Source organism: Ochlerotatus camptorhynchus, unplaced genomic scaffold (genome assembly GCF_037179485.1).
Source record: "Ochlerotatus camptorhynchus isolate MF236.1 unplaced genomic scaffold, CSIRO-AGI_Acam_v1.1 ptg000471l, whole genome shotgun sequence".
NCBI lineage: Eukaryota > Metazoa > Arthropoda > Insecta > Diptera > Culicidae > Ochlerotatus > Ochlerotatus camptorhynchus.
The window spans coordinates 1,393,527-1,409,867 of NW_027040957.1; the positions used below are offsets into that span (position 1 = coordinate 1,393,527).

The 16,341-nt window shown below is 38.2% G+C and overlaps 1 long non-coding RNA gene across 1 annotated transcript in view; it reads left to right on the forward strand.

Annotated features, from left to right (window-relative positions):
- The window catches only part of LOC135712341 (uncharacterized), a 282,237-nt gene that overhangs the window by 114,005 nt on the left and 151,891 nt on the right, over positions 1 to 16,341 (forward strand). Inside the window, exon 3 of the long non-coding RNA XR_010518590.1 lies at positions 5,320 to 5,366. This is a non-coding gene — a long non-coding RNA (uncharacterized LOC135712341). The remainder of the gene's footprint in view (positions 1 to 5,319; positions 5,367 to 16,341) is intronic.

A 16,341-nucleotide genomic window follows, 5' to 3' on the forward strand; every position in this document is an offset into this window, starting at 1 on the left:
GAATTGAAGAGGAGATCAGTTAGTGAGTGATTAAGTAATCAAATTATATAGTGAGTGCATGTAGTTGAAAGTAAAGTGAAATGAATTTATTTTTTTTAATGATTAAACGGATGTAACACCCATAATTATATAGCGGAATTTACGTATTCTCGTCAATCTAAGCAGCGTCTGCACTTCTACTAGCATTTTCTCAGCGTCACGCACATATATGATGTGTCTGTTTGTTTACATTCATCTGCTGCTTGCTTCTCTATCCATTCCAATCGACAGAATTTTTCAAAACGTTTTGAAAGCGTTTTTACAACGCTCCAAACTTCTCAGGTGAGTGTGACTATTGTCGGCAGCCTCTTTTTCTTCGGCAACCTTCCCATTAGAACTGCGTGTTAACCAGCTGTTCTATTATCGGCAACTCGAAATCAACCCCATTTTGTAGTGCGTATGCTTTATTTGAAGAAAAATGTAGCATTACTGGATTGCTCGATCGTTCAAATATAATCAGATTGAAGCTGAAAGGCTAAACAATCGTTTGGACACACATTTAGGAAAGTGCGTTGATGGGAAAACATAGTGAAATTAACGTTTAAATTTAGGTTGCCGAAAACAGTCAATGGGTGCCGAAGCCAACATTTACCCTATTTAAAAAAAAAGGTAATTTAGAAATCCAAATGAGTTCTAGTTTGCCTGCATCAATTCTGTTATTAACATTCCCATTAATAAATTGGATGTATTTTATGATCATTTTCAGCATTTAATTTCTTCTATCTGCTGTTATGTTGCTCAAGATTGGTCGTATTACATCGTCGAATGCTAGCCTTCGCCACTCGTCGAGAGGACTTGGAGGATACACAGAAAACTTCTGAGTAGTCCCAGTATCTTCAGAAAAATGCAGGAATTTTCAAGGAGTTCTGAGAAAATTTGACATATTCAAAAAATTGCAGGAATGTTCCGAAATTTTCAGGAACATTAAAGCTTTAGGAAAGTTTTAAGAATATAAGGAAAAAATCCGGATTATAAGAAAATATAGGCATCTTCAAAGAAGTGCCAAAAACAGCAGGACAGTTCAGAAAATTTCAGATAAAATAAAAGATTCTACGGGAAGTTCCACGAGTTTCAAAGAAGTTTTGAAAAATTACGGGAAATTTAGGAAATTTTTAAAAAATACTTAGAAATTCAGAAAAGTCTAAAGAACTGTGAATTCTTTTGTGTAGTTCTAATAACATTAAGAACGCACATTAAACATCAGGAAAGTCTTGAATTTTGGGAAAGTTTTAAGATCTTGAAGAATTAGTGTCGATAATCTAAGGGCACTTCCATTAACTTCAGAAAAATTTCTAGAACTTAATTGAAAATTTCAGAATTATATGATTTATTTCGATCTTATTTCAGGAAAAAAAAAGTAGGAACCTTCGGAAAGTTTCTGACATTTCAGGAAAGTTCAGATTATTTCAGGAAAACTTGAAAACTTCACAGAAGTTCACAGAACGCCAATAAATCTATGTAAATATTATAGAAGTGCAGAATACGTTAGGGAATATCCGAGAACTTAAGGAATACAGTTTGTACGGCTTGCGATTAGCAGGGTTCAAACGAAACGCAACCGTAGATATGTTGATACCAAAAATGTAAAAAACCATTATGTAGAAGCGGTTAAAACTAAAAGTCATTATTTGCTGTGCGCGTCCCAAGCTGTAGGAAGTTCCTTGTTTATAATGATCTTTCAGGAGTATACATTTCTAATTCTCCTAGCATACTGGGAGTGTCGATACCGCCCAAAAATACTTTAGCAACGAACACTGCCTGAGCGATAATGCGTCTACGTTCTAATGTATCAAGGTCCAAAAGTTGGCAGCGATATGCGTATGATGGGAGATTGACAGGATCGTTCCATGGGAAGTGGCGTAATGCATAACGTTCGACGAAATTCATCAGCAATCTTGAACATAAATCCGAGTTGTCTATTAGCTTTAGCGATGATCTCAGCATAATGTAGCATGAATGTAATTCCCGGATCAAGCGTAATTCATAGATCGCGAACATTGTTCACATGTTTGGCTTAATTTGGAATACAGACACGAATTATCAGCTGCCAACTGTTGATGTTCTTCGTTCAAGTATATCTGCATCATGTGGCACTCTACTTCATGGTTTTAACCTACATGGCTTAGCGCAAATCAACACCGATTTAAATACGAATGCTTGATTGCTTGACCTTGCACTGGCGAACGAGCTCGCTCTCCCGGAAGCTAGGTATCTGAATTGATTGTCAACTGCCCAATGACCAATTGTGTACTATTACGAAGACCTCTTTTACAATCTGCTTGGTAAACTGCTCAACTCCGTCACCTCAAACGACTGAGATCAGCAGCCCTTCGAAAATACTGTCAAACACGAAACTCTTTAACAAAACAACGATTGGACAAGTAATTCTCTTAAGCGGCGCCGGTGGTGTAGTGGTAAGCGTAATTACCTGTCACCCCAGCAGGCCTGGGTTCAATCCCAGTCAGCGCCGCCGGGATGTTCTGAGGCATAACATCTCTTCTGATCACGCCTTCCTTCGCTTATGGCTGTTGTGACGGTTGGGACAAGCTCTTATAGCATATCCATTAACGCTTCTATACAGCTGTTTACTTGTTTGTGAACCATTTTCCCGGCTATCCAATAATCACTACACAGCTTTCTGTTGAAGCCGGGTTAAATATTGTTTACGCTATTTTTTTATGGAGGATTTTATTGAGTTTATTTTGCTGTGAAATCGAATTAATCGAAATTAGTTACAAGCACATCACCAAATTATTTACCCTGCACCGGAGGAACCTGGAATCGAACTCGAGACGACCTTGATACTACCAACTTCGCTACGCCAACACTTTGAATGACGTAAACAAATTTACATGCCCTTCCACAACAAGATCGCTGAGTAGTTGCTCTATAATAGTGCACATGAATCACTTTTCTCGACCAGTTACTTAGCCTTTGTAAAGGAGCAGAGTAAAAGCTATAAAACTGCACGCGTCTAAAAATAAACCTAGTTGACTGTAAAATAGCTTCCAAAGTAGCGATAACACAGTTCATTAGTTGAGTACAGGTTTTTTAATTGTTGAAGAAGCACTTTTGATGTTTATGTTATTCAGCAGGAGTGGTTGGTTGTATAGAAGACATCAAATAAGTAATATAGTCGGATTATTAGCTTTGTTTTGTAGCTAAAAGTTGAAAGTTGATCAATATTTGCATAGAAGTAGCATTAGCGTTTATTGGATGATGTTATTCAGTGCAACTGACAAATTGAATAATAGTTGTAAAAAAAGTTGAGTAATCGCTCTCCAAAACTATTTTGCTAACTTCTACTTGTAGCTGTATCTGCAGCTTTGTTGCAGCTACTTTACAGCACAACACTGGAAAATTTGGCTTATAAAGCTGAAAATGTTAGTTGGGTAAGGAGGTTTTAAGTAGTGATTTCTCGAGAAACATAGAAACTTAATTCTACGTAGACCAGAAAAGGCTGACAATAGCGAGGGGGACGACTCTATCTACGATGCAGGAAAGATTGTGTTTTGCCATGGCTAGCTGCGCGCACGCTGAGTAGATAGAAAGCAGATTAATGACGGTTTTGAAGATTTCCTGCAAAAAGATGATGCGCGATGCAAATAGATGCGAGAAATTATTGAAGATTTTTCGAAGATTGATTAGCTAGTGTGAGATTTTTTGAGCATCTAGAATTAAGATTTAGATGTGTCGCCCCCCTTGGACGATAGTAGAAGCAAGTGATGTGTACTTTGTTTATTTTTCAAACTTGCTGGAAAAAATACATATAAATTCAAATATGGACCTATTGTTGATTTTACTTACCGGAAAGATCTCTAGCTCTTGCTGTCATATTTTGAAGAATTTCTTTAATATTTCGGGCATTGGTGATTGAATATTTTTTTTTTTACAAATTGGAGAACCAAATACCAACCTCAAAATGACAGCCAAAAGTTGAGTTTAACCGTATGGAATTCGCAAATCTGTTCGGTATTTTTGCAAAAATCCAGCAAATCACATCCGTTTGTTAAGTAAAACATCATTTTTACTGTACATTTGTCTTACTTTTTTACAGTACTGTGGAATCCCAGTAATTTACAGTTTTGTTCAGCATATTTTTTACAGTATTCGGCAATTTCTGTAATTTACGGAAATTCAGCTTTTTAGATATGGAAATTGGTAAAACAAATATTTTACAAAACCTTCATTATGTTCGTTCCGTAAACGAATTCAGCAGAAAAAGTATCGATCATCATTAAAGAAATTTAGTGTGTATGTATACAACTAAAAATCTGAAAAGAGATCAATTTTCCTATATTATAGTCAATTGAGTAGCCCTTAAGTTTGCTACTAACATAGCATCAACCGGATTTTATTAAAATAATTTGTTCGAAAAATAAATGCATTTTATGATTGCACTGGAATACCCGCCTCACCGTGCAATATTTTGAAATTATCATCACTTTCATAGCTTTTCAATTCTCCACGCCAATCAATCGTTTGTAATTCTTCAGAATATTTATAATTTCAGCGCTAAAAATTTCAAATGTTCATTTTACCCCTGAGTTCCACTGCTCCCAAAGCCTTCCATCATCAGAGAGAAGACAGGCACTATCAAATAAACCCACGTCCGTCCCTTGTATCCCGAATGTAAACAACGACATTTTCCTCCTCCATGAATGAAATTTACGCACTCGCACAACTCCCGGAAAACCGCGTAGTGGCCCACTTTAAAAAGCAAACTCATTTTAATGGCTTTGGCCGTTAAATTTTACGAGTACCCGGATCAGATCCTCCTTTTCCTCATTCCAGTTTTTTGTTTTCACTGTTTCTGGCAGTTGTGGTGAAATGTTTTCATTTTTCTTAAGTCATGGGGCTCCGGCGGCGGCGACGGTGATAACGCGAATGGGCAGAATTATCCTTCCGGTGATGCTGGTCTGCTACTCGGTCGGGAGCTACTCTGCATGACCGCGAGCAAAAGCAAGGTGTCAAATGAAGGCAATTTCTTTCGCGGGCGTCATCATCGTGGGTTGGTGAGGGGATGGAGGTGCAGAATGATACTGCCTTTAGCTATGATATTTTGCTGATTTATGAGACAGCAAAGTAGCAAGTTTTTTTTCTTCACAAATTAGCTTATTTACAGGACCGATAATGGAGAAACATGAGAGGGATTAAATGTGAAGGGAGTCATTTTCCGATTATGAGGTTAGCTGAGCTTTGACGGGTCGGCAAAGAGAGTCTTGCTGCGGTTTTTGTCGGATGATTTGCTGATTTTGTCTTTCTGGTCTCTATTTTCAGACTGATGTAACAATTCTTGTTCGTTGTGCAGCAATCAAGTTATTTTGGTAAGTATCAAGCTAAGTTTATTTAAAATGTGATGGAAATATGCTGCGAGAATTTTTTTATGTTCCTCTAAAAAAAGAAAACAATTGTATATAATAAAAATAGTTAAATCTGTACGACCAGTAGAAGACGGTGATAAATACATAATGGTCGGAACAAAGCACTGGCGCAGCGCAGGTTAAGGGCTCAATTCCCCAGAGCCTTGAGGTAAATATAAAATTGTCGAAATGTTGATCAACTTTAACAGTTTTTCATATGTACAGAACGTGAATCGGTTTTAATGATTTTTGCTATGGCCCACTTTTCGTTAAATCCTGTAGTATGAAAAACATCGATGACACGTTTTTATGCTCCCAATGAAAGTAGAAGTATCAAAATGCAGGGAAAAATGTTTTCTGTTAAATCGTGGAGATTTTGCATTATTTTTTTGTATTTAATTCATTATAACAAGCATTCCATGGGATGATTTGAGCCGAAGGAAAATCAATTATGAACTTTTATACAACTAAATTCCATGGAGCAGCGTTTCTTGAAGTTTGAGTGCGCTTTGAGTATCATTCGAGAATGGATGTGTTTTTGCTCCGCTGTGTGCTTTTATTTTGTTTTATTTATTTATTTTTTGAGTCCGGCCTGCCTTTGTGCATTTTGTTGGTTTTGTGTCCCGGGTGCGATGATTTGATTTGGAAAAGGCTAGTGCAGCTGTTTTCCTCCTGTTGCTTGGGTACTTGGTGTGCTCTCGCTTCTAGCATTCTATGGTCATCCCTATAAAGTCCTGTGGTCATGCCATCGAAGTTCATGCCAATTGAGATAAATGACTGACAAGAATATCCGAGGAAAAACACAGGCGACAGTGTGAAAATTTCCGTCCCGAAGATGCTCGGCAAGACCGGGATTCAAATCTGGCCACTTCCTATGATAAGCTTGTTTTCTACTTTATTGTCCATTTTGACGTAGAACTACGTCTTTGTCGACTATACTGGGGTGCAAATCAAAAAATATATGTGGTGAAATAATGTTAGGTTTTGAACGCTTGTAACTTTGTCATTTATATATGAAATTAAAATCCAAATACGCCAATCGATAGGATATTACATTACAAACCTGCTGAAATACATATTTTTTTTTCCAATTTTCCGTAATTAACTTTTGAAAAATGTACTAATGATAATTTTTCCCCAAACCCAGTCATCATAATCGAGTACTACTCATTACCGCTTCGTACGGCGTAGCGCTTGGTCCTGCAGTAAGCAGGAGCAAGTCAGTGGTTAAAGGTGACTTGGGTCCCGTTCAACTAAGGGGCTGTTCATTAACTACTAGGGGGCAAGAATCCCAAAAAATTGTCTACGTAGTTAATTAACAGCCCCTAATACGAAACGCGGAAAAGTTATTTATGCAAAACACCCCCTCCCCTATAACGACAACCTGAAAAAACATGGACTTTAACGATCACTTTTTTCCGGGAAGTAAATGTTAAGCAAACTACAATGTAGTCAATTCCGTTAATTTTTTTACCCAACTACTGCATAGAGAGCTTAAAATTTGAGAAAAAAATCGCTCGCAATATTTTGATGCTATTCTGTGGGTGACTGTAAAACATATCTGGTACCTCTATATATGCAATTAGATAAAAATCCGAAGTATGCAATTAGATAAAAATCTGAAATCCAAAAAGATACTTTCTGCCCCGCCCCATTAATAAAAAACGGTGGGAAATCCTGTGAGAGGCGGGGCTTAGAAAGTATGTATCGTGCAAAAGATGTAAAGAAGGAGGGACGTCGGATGTTAACCCAAATGCATATACCGTGCATCACAGAGAAAGAAGCTCTATCTACTGTTTCCAATTAGATCAATCACTCACGAATGCTAACCCGCGTTTTAATAAAATCCTATTTTGGGATAACTGTTCATTCTTTAGTATTTTCAGAAACTAGAAAGTTAGACTTTTTCACCAAACACACATTTTCCATGTCCATATGTAATATTCAAAGAAAAAAACACGGCATACATTTAGACGCAGTGCGAAAATGACATGAGTAGGTCCAACCAAAATCCATTACCATACACCGGTACAACTTGAAACGCGTGGGAAAGTTCAAACGGTAGATGTATCTCTTAGCGGAAGTGAATAATCACTGAGATTATTTCTAATATAGTTTGCGGTAGTACACAATGCCTCTCAAAAATAATTACAGTAAATATTCACTTTTACTAAGAGATACATGTGCTGTTTCAACTTGCACCGGTGTACCTTAACTATGATGTTTACTATCAAAACATTAAATAGGTGGAGGTGTATACGAGCTTTTGCTCGGACTTTGAAATTCAAAAGCTGAACCCCCTAATTTTCAATTAATGTTTTACTAAGCACCTACTTATTGGAAACCAATCGTTTAATTTGAGAAAAGTCTCAGTATTCTATTTTGCAATCATTCTACTAACACGCCGTAAAATACATAATGATGATGCATGGCAATTACGTTAGTTATGTTAGGGTTTTCCTCAAAATTGGAGAACAAAGTGCTTAAGCCCCGTATGATCGTTATACCCCTTCTTCCCCTACTTCGTTGACATATGAACCAACATTTTGTTCAATATTTAATGTACCGTCTCCTGACAGGCAAAATAACTACCTGTTTCGTTATCATAAAATGCAATCTTCATTTTCTTCTCTGCTTCAGAAACCTAATATAAAACTAATGATGGAGCTACTGAAAAAAAATTATGTGTTTTTCGGCAATTGTTTCATCCCACAACATACAAGGCGTTTTTTGTGTACCGTGCCTGCACCATATTTGACGCGTTCCTAATGATGACGTGTCGTCTATTTTTGATCGAATCTCGATTTTGACAAGATATTTTTTTTAAATCTTGTTACACCATTATCCCTGAGCACTAAAATTAATATTTACAACATTTCAAAAATAATTATTGAAAATAGTCGAGCATTATCGAGTGCGTCGATTTAAGAACCGCTTCGAAGATGGTGCCTCCACGGTACTATACTGAGGTGCAAATCAACAAAAAATGTGTGGAGAAATAGTGTCAGTTCCTATTGTAGTCGATGTCGATGTAAAATTTAGTGTACATTGATCACAGCACAATAGCTCAACATTGATCAACCCAAGGGAGTTATGTAGGGAAAATTTAGTCAATTCTTAACCATTGCATTAAATTTAAAGACATTATCTCATGCGTAAGATGAACCGTGGTCCGATTATGCTAACATGAATTGTCGCGAGTTTTGAATAATAACCCAAACATTGAAATACTTGAAAAATTTAAGATAAAGTATAATAATCAAAAATGCATGACATACATCAATTTTGCGTAGTTCTACGTCATATTGCAGTCGTGTCTAGCACACAACCCCTTAATTTTTTCCTTTATTTAACGTCGGTCTCTGTCCCACGATCTAGTGCCTATCAACGACGGACATCGATTGCCATCCATTGACGGCAATCGAATGTGCAGGAAGGCAGCTTCCACACCTGCGTAGGATATCGCACCCATTCAAACACACATGGGCCGGAACCAACGGCTTTACTTCCCTTGCAAAGAAAAACGTGACCAGAGATTTTTATGCCTCAGAAAAATCCCACTGACCTCGGCTGGGATTGAACCCAGACCCATTGGGGTGAGAAAGCAATCACGCTTACCACTACACCACCGGCGCCGGTTAATCGTCCATTCTGCATAGTAAAATTGTTAATGTACCTCAACTCTTATAGAAGATCCTGCTCTGATCCTTCGTTGTACGCTTCGTATAAAATACTCGTCCATTAATTATGTCATACATTTAGGGGGGGTCTGAGTTTTGAAAACTGTGACGAGCCATACAAAAAAAAATTAAGGTCCATACAAAAAATGTGACAAAGGGGGGAGGGGGGGGGGGTTGAAAATAAGCCAAATTTGCGTGTCATAATTAATGGATCATCCCTAAGTTTAAAACTAAGAACTGTATTGTGGAATAACGCCTCCAATGGGTGACCTTTGGGTAAACCATGAGGAAAGTTTGCGATATTTTACGAAGTTCATCAAGTAAATCGCGAATCGTATTGAGTTTTGGTTAACTTTCCAATACTGAATGTAAGGATTTATCAAGCTCGATGCTCATAGTTCCTTCGTAGTTCTTTTCGTACGAATAACAGCATAGCGTAGGTGTTCCACCATTCCCGTCGTATACTTGGGATCCATTTGCTTAATATTGATGAAATTATTGGTGTAGCCAACCGAGTTTACTCATTAATGAGTAAACATTAACGAATACTTCAAAAAATGGGTATTTTGTTTTTTCTGCCCTTGGGTAAAAAGTACTCTTTTTTAATGTTTGCTTCATGAAACTGCCTGTTATTAAATTTTAAATATGTTAAACTAATTAAAAAGCTAAAATTGTAAAATGTTTTCATAATTTTTATTGAACCAGAATCAATATTAAACGGATCCAAATATGTATTGCTATGTCTTAAACATTCATTGACCAAACGAGGCATTAAGTAGTGCTTCCGTAAGATCGTTTTCCTCATATGATCACTGCAGGAATCAATCCGATGATGGATGCTGCTAATCGAAAACGTTAAGATAATTGAGCATGTCGTTTTCCTTCTCAAAGATCTCCGCTGATCTGGAACAGGAACACTTGTTAGAATTTCAGCATGGTTTCATGTCTTTTCCTTACCTCGTAATAATTGGAACTACCGTCCAAAGCACTATTTTACTGTGCTAATTTTTAGCCTTAATGAACATCGGCCGAAAGGAATTCACTGGCTCAATCACATCTACGTTGTGTGATCTTATAATATTTAACAGCACTAGTCGGAGCATTTTTACCGAGAATCTCATCGAGAATTTCGACCGATTTGCAAGAATGACAACACATTTCGCAACCTGAATACTCCGTGCTTTTATGTTTTCAGTTCATCAGACTGTTGACAATGATTATTATTGTTACTCATTTTTTCTGCCTTAAGATATTTTCAAAAATGAAGAAAAAATACCCTTTTTAATCTTTATGAAAATAACTATTTTTTGACATATAAGAATAAATATAAAAAATGAGTACAAGATACTCATTAAATGCGTACTTTCGAGTAAGCGTGTAAACCTTAGCAACGATTGGCAAAACGTCAACACTCAACAGTGCTGCCGTTTTATATTATATTGTTTGTGTCCTACTTATCAAAGCGTGCCTTGATATCAACAATCAATACGAAACTAACGATTTTAAATTGGCTCACTACTTGACTAGCCTATTGGTCCCAAGCAAAAGATTAACGTACCCCATTCTAGTCGAAATTCTATTACTACACTATGTTTGTTTTGATTCGCTATGAAAGTTTGACAGATAAAATGAGGGGTTATTGGTTTTTCCTATGTTTCGAGGAGTGAATCGATTAGCTTGGGACCGAAGAGAGTACCAGAGCTGAGCCAAAAAGTTGAGCACTTTATTTCGGGACCTTCTAGTCTTAGAGTTATCTCTATGTTAATATGTTCTTGTATGTTCATGCTGTGTTTCGGCACAGTGTGCAGAGTTGATTGCCCCTTGTTATTTATTGTTTGAAACATCAGCAATCATTGCAGTATTCGTATTTTTTATGGGGCGTGAGAGTTCGAAAAACATGCTGCCAATGGAAACACCAATATATAATATTTTGAACCTAAATAACAGCGGCGCCGGTGGTGTAGTGGTAAGCGTGATTACCTCTCACCCCAGTAGGCCTTGGTTCAATCCCAGTCGGTGCCACTGGGATGTTCTGAGGTATAACGTCTCTGAACGGGGAAGTAAAGCCGTTGGTCCCCGGTTCATGAGTTGATGGGTCGATAGGTGTAGGGTCCAGGTGTGGGGGCTACCCTCCTGGCGTCACACAGTGGGGCAGCGAAGCCATCCGCATGGCCAAAACCTCTAGCGCCGTTGGTTTGCTTTCTACAGCGATACAATGTTCTACAAAGTTGCTCAATATTAAAAGCGCCATCTTTTGAAAGTTTCATATTAGTTCATTTTTACGCCCATAGGTGGCGCTTGAGTCTATCTTTTGAACAGAGCATCCTAGCCGAATGGTTTTTACCGCAAAGTTATGTAATTTGAAGTATTGAGAAATATTGTACAAAACATCAAAACTCTAGGACTCACATTAAGCGAGATATCGGGCAATTCCAATTCCAAAATTGCGTTTTTCCTTTTTTTCACCTATACACGTCAAATATATGAGTTTTATACTCTGCTAATTATCAAAATGGTACGACTCATCCAATAAATACCCATTACATTATATATCATGCTTTATTATAAAGTTATTAACATAAATATATCAAAAAAGTTATGCTAAAAAATGTCAATTAATCAAAATATAGCAAAAAGTAGCAGCCAATTTTTTTACAGTGATTAGTGTAGACCTTGTTGAGTAAAATAACGACTACAGTTCATCAGGCAACTGCAGGCATTTTCATATAACATCATTTGAATATTGCATATGGTAAATTATTTAAATTTTGTTGAAATTTTGCTATGAGTGTAAAATATGATAAGATGTTATTGATCTAAATTGTGAACTGTAAACTGCACTATTCATTTTTAAATCGATTATTGTAGCTAAGTAATGCAAGCAGGGCTGGAGTTTGAAAGGAGCACGAAAATGAACACTGGTGGTGCTGGTGACTCTAGGAGTTTAGTTTTACAGGAGTTTTCGTTTGTGTGTAACCTGCCGCCATGCATCCACAGGTACCAACATTTTTTTTTTTTTTTATCTAGTTCGTTTATTTGGAAGGCTCAATCGCGTTAGCTTTACGGAGCCGATAATTCATTGTTCACTGTGTGTAACAAAATTCACTTAATTCTATGTCTAGTAGGAGTTGGGCCGATTACTCGCGGCTTACTCGAGGTTAGAAGGGTACATTTTCGAAGGATAGGATCAGGGGAGGAGCTTGAGGTAGGGTTTCGTTGTCTCATCAGAGCGTTGTCGCCATTATGAACGGTAGTGCTGTTCTAGCTTCGTCCGGAGTTTGACCGGCTATGGTGGGTGACCAGTGGGCGACGATGAGACTCATCGAGACGGGGGGACAAGACAAACAAAAACTAATAAAGAGAGACAAAAGACAAAAGGAATTAAATTCTTATACTAGACATTTGAAGAAAGACATAAACGGACTGCATATAGCAGAGATCACGGGTTGCCAACACGTCTCTGATAGGAACATAGGGTTGTCTTCCTTGGGCCTCGAGGGTATTCAAAAGTCGCTCTCTGGCGGCGTCATTATCCGTACATTGCCAAACTGCGTGTTCGATGTCATCGTAACCGTTTCCACACCGACAGATGTTGCTGTCCACGAGGTTTATTCTATTGAGATGAGCATCTAGCGAGTAGTGGTTGGACATAAGTCTACTCATCACGCGAATGAAGTCACGACTTAAGCCCAAGCCTTTAAACCACGCTCTCGAAGAAACATTAGGAATAATTGAATGTAACCACCGTCCAAGATTTCCAGTGTCCCAATCGGTTTGCCAACTCGAAAGGGTACTCTGACGCACAAAATGGTAAAATTCATCGTGTGAAATTTGCCTGTCATACAATTCGCCTTCCTGCGCGCCCACCTTTGCGAGAGAGTCCGCCTTCTCATTGCCTGGGATTGAGCAATGTGAGGGGACCCATACAAAGGTAATCATATATGATCTTTCGACCAGCACACACATCTGCTCCCTTACCTTTGAAAGGAAATAAGATGAGTGCCTACTTGGTTTCATCGACCGAATAGCCTCAATGGAACTGAGACTATCCGAGAAGATGAAGTAATGGTCTGCGGGCATGTTGGAAATCATCCCCAATGCGAAGTTGATTGCTGTCAGCTCAGCAACAAAAACGGAACAAGGTTCCTGAAGTTTGCGGAAGGCGCTAGAGTTTTCATTGAAGACACCGAAGCCAGTGGATCCATTGAGACGGGACCCGTCTGTAAAATATCTTTTCATGCAATTGACTTGTTGGTACTTTTCAGTAAAAATACGCGGAATAATAATAGGTCGAAGTTGATCGGGAATCCCATGAGTTGCTTGTTTCATGGTCAGATCATATTCAATTGAGGAACTGCGATTGGTGAAGTGAACACGGTCTGGAGTATAACAAGGAAGACACATATCCGACGATATGTAGTGGTGGTAGATTCTCATAAATCGAGATTGTGTGTTCAGCCCAAGAATTTCTTCAAAATTAGCAATTATAAGTGTGTTTGTCACTCCGCATTTGATTAGTATTCTGAGAGAGAGCTCCCAGAAACGGTTCTGGAGGGGTGTTACTCCTGCCAGAACCTCGAGACTCATGTTATGCGTTGAGTGCATACAGCCTAGAGCAATACGCAGACAACGATATTGAATTCGTTCCAATTTTATTAGGTGACTTTTTCTTGCCGAGAGAAAGCAGAAAGAGCCGTACTCTAGAACAGAGAGAATAGTTGTTTTATAAAGCGTTATGAGGTCTCCCGGATGAGCACCCCACCATGTGCCGCAAATTGAACGGAGAAAGTTGATCCTCTGCTGACATTTTTGCTTCAAATACGTAATATGGGCATTCCAAGTGCACTTTGAATCAAACCAGACCCCAAGGTACTTGAAAGACAATGATTGGGTAATGTTTCTGCCCAAAAGATTAAGCTGCATTTGGGCTGGGTACCGCTTTCGAGTAAACACTACCAGTTCAGTTTTCTGCGACGAGAATTCGATCCCTAGATTCATAGCCCAAGAAGACAAGTTATCTAAGGAATTTTGCAATGGTCCTTGCAAGTCCACGGCATGTGGACCTCTTACGGAAACCACACCGTCATCTGCAAGTTGTCTTAGCGTGCATTGTTCTGCCAAACAGTTGTCGATATCTTTGACATAAAAGTTATAAAGAAGAGGGCTGAGACATGAGCCTTGGGGCAGGCCCATGTAACTAATTCTGGAAGTTGTCAGTTTTCCAAGAGAAAAGTTCATTTGCTTTTCTGACAACAAATTGTACAAAAAATTATTTAAAATTCCAGAAAGTCCACATCTGTGCAGATTGTCTGACAGAATTTCAATGGAAACTGAATCAAAAGCCCCCTTAATGTCCAAGAATACTGAAGCCAATTGCTCCTTGTGCGCAAAGGCCAGTTGAATATCTGTGGAAAGCAGCGCTAGACAATCGTTTGTTCCTTTGCTCTTGCGGAACCCAAACTGTGTATTTGATAGCAAGTTATTTGATTCGACCCAGTGATCGAGTCTCCGAAGGATCATTTTCTCCAACAATTTCCTAATGCACGAAAGCATAGCAATCGGACGGTATGAGTTATGGTCAGACGCTGGTTTGCCAGGTTTTTTAATGGCTATTACTTGTCCATTCAGGCGGTACAATGTTGGTACCAACATTTGGCGGAGTTCATAAGACAACTTGTAAGCTTAGTAATATATTTTAGTCTATAACCGTTAAGATTTTTTTTAATAGCCTTTTCCAATGAATTTTGTGAATGAGCAGTCTGGAGCAGAGGTGGCAACAGTACATTTTTTTTTGCAAAACCATCATCCAGAGCAAAACAAAACCACCAGCATACGGGCGGTCGTGTATTTCTACAATACAAACAAACGACGGAGATAGAGAATAGGAAAAATGACGTAGCGCATTATTTTTCAAACAGTTTATTGAAATTCCATTTTAGCTGCAAGCTTTCGTGTCACAGTAAATAATGAACTCCCTTATTTACGCATAATTTTAACATCTAAGCTTAAGAGTGGTTAGTATATATATCAAATAAATGCTATAATTAGCCAGAATTCAGCAAAATTCTACATGACATAAATTTATGTCGCACGCGCCGCTGATCTTGTCTGCTTCATTGTGCGCAAATGTTCTGTCGCCTGCAGAAAACAGTTTAGAAATGTCATGACATTTTGTGTTTGTGCGTTTTCTGTATGGTCATTGCGCAAAGTATCAAATGTTAAGGAAAAAACGTTGAACTCCAGTACTCGTGCCACCACTGGTCTGGAGAACGCTGCCATAAAATTTATAAACATATCAGACCGAATCTGGCACGTCAAGTTTCTCCTGAAGCAAACCTGACGGATATGATGAAGACGGCCTTAGCCCGATCAGATCCGAAGATCGCGTGTGAGGTGGTACAGCATACGGTCCACCGGAGGACAAAAAAGTCTGATGATGCATTTGAGGCAAAACTGCAACAGTTCATAGTAGAGTCTGATGATGGAGTGGCCTACGCAGAAAACTATGGTGATGATGATGACCATTCCGATTGGATCAGTGACAGCGATGATGACGATGATCCAGAGTAACAGAGTACCGCAGTGCCCCAAATAATTATTTTATTGACAATATCACAAATTAGCTTGAAGAAGGTCAAGAGAAATTGTTTTCAATTGCACTGTGTTCGCCAAAAAAATTCTGCTTCAGTTTTAATCCGCACTTAGAAAATAGTCAGATGTCAGAATTGGTGTGAAGTAGACGAAAACCAATCGCATAAGATCAAATGATTTTAAATGAACTTTCAACTTACCTGAAGATTTTCCCAATAATTCCCAAAAACTTATGTTTCCATTAATATAAAGCATGAAAGTTTTTTTTAACACCCCTCCAACCAAGCCTCTAAAAAAATTTGAACGGCAAACTTGAAAAGCTTAGCCATTTTTTGACGAATTTCAGGATGCCACTGAAAACTACAAACTTCTTCTCCATGTTAATAATTAGCGAGATTTCTAGCCTTTGGCTGGTTCATCTCAAATAATCATGAAGTGATTTATATGCTCTGCCAATCAAAGATGGTTATCACTGGTCAGTGAAAGCATAGTCTAAACATATTGCTAAATTGATAGACTATTGCAACCAATTTACTGAGCATTTTGTACAACGTTCACATTTATTTTTTAATATGCTATTCAACATGCGCAAACTTGTAATATACAATGGCTTATTTGACCCTAAATTCTCCTATAAATGTTTCCAATAGTTAATCAAAGCTCACTTA